Raw genomic sequence first — 1,151 nt, forward strand, 5'->3', positions numbered from 1 at the left:
ACCTAGGTCACTCAACTTTGTATATTGTATCTCCAAAAAGGATTTTTTTCATTGTATATTCAAATTAAAATCCAGATTTATTCCATTAAAAAAAGGTTATTGCATTTTTATCTATATTCAGGGGCTTTAATTAAACCAGATACTTAGAGGCTTAACTGTATGTAATGACCTCAGCGTGCCCCTTTAAGCCATCATTGCTATTGTTAACTGCAATACAATTGTATGTGTGTCGTTTTTAATAACAATGTCTGATGACTGCCTTCTATGGACATGGTTATCGATAAACTCAAAAGAAATATCTTTATCTATGCTGTGCTATCTTTCTCATTAGGCACTTTGTTGCAGTAATTAAACAAAAACTCGTTTGAGAGCCTCGCCTTCTGTAAGGGCTTCCTATAGTTATTATCATTATTATCTTAATTGTCATCCAGAGAAATAGTAGCAAGATCGTCCGCATTATAAATATCAATATCACTATTACTGTTGCCTTTATTACTGCAATGATGCTGTAGTAACCCTCAAGTTTCCTACATAGTAAGGGTTATGTATATCGAAACGTAAGATATGAGAGTGAGTATACCATATGAATGATGAATAGCTAATGTGGTTTGCGTGTCTGTCTGTTACTGGTAGAAAGTAGCGGTTTATTGTATTTCAAGCTTCAAGCTGCATATATAAAACGCTGGTAATTCAGGCATTTCAAAGTTCAGTGATTCTCGTTAGTAGTCATCTGCCATGGAAAGAGTATTTGTTATGGTGAAAGAAGCTTCCATTGTAATTGTATTGTCAGTCGAGATGCCACAATGATGAACATAAAACATTCTGTAACTACAGTCATATTGGTGACTGATGTTAGTACTTCATCAACACAGCTGTAACTAAGCACATATTCTATTTGATGAACAACAGTAATTTGTCAGGGAAAAGTGAGCACTATAATTAGTTCTATATGGTGAACGTGCACATTGCTTAATAGCTAATAAATACGGGATTAGTTCGGATAACCAGTCACTGATATGCTACTCATGGTAAACGAACATGCAACCGTTGAATGTATTCATTAGCATTATCAAGTTGATAATCAGTTAAAATTCCTTTTATCATCACCAGTATCTTTTGTGTTGATACTTGTATCTTTATCATAATTATTC

This window comes from Penaeus monodon, chromosome 30, assembly GCF_015228065.2.
Source record: "Penaeus monodon isolate SGIC_2016 chromosome 30, NSTDA_Pmon_1, whole genome shotgun sequence".
Classification (NCBI taxonomy): domain Eukaryota; kingdom Metazoa; phylum Arthropoda; class Malacostraca; order Decapoda; family Penaeidae; genus Penaeus; species Penaeus monodon.